This window comes from Eimeria mitis, genomic scaffold, assembly GCF_000499745.2.
Source record: "Eimeria mitis Houghton genomic scaffold, Emh_scaff2191, whole genome shotgun sequence".
Classification (NCBI taxonomy): Eukaryota; Apicomplexa; class Conoidasida; order Eucoccidiorida; family Eimeriidae; genus Eimeria; species Eimeria mitis.
Genome location: NW_013570518.1, coordinates 4998 through 5216, shown reverse-complemented (window position 1 = coordinate 5216; position 219 = coordinate 4998).

Here is a 219-nt window from a genome sequence, read left to right as displayed (position 1 = left end):
TGTTGCTGCTGCTGCAGCAGCAGCAGACGCTGTGCTGCAGCAAGGAAGGAATTGGGGGCTGGAGGGCTGCTTTCAGAGGCAGCTGTTTGCTGCTGTTGTTGCTGCTGCTGCTGCTGCTGCTGCTGTTGCTGCTGCGCATCCGCTTCCTCTTCGCTGTCAGATGCCTGCACCTGCCTCCTCAATCTCCTCCTCTGTCTTTGCTGCTGCTGCTGCTGTTGC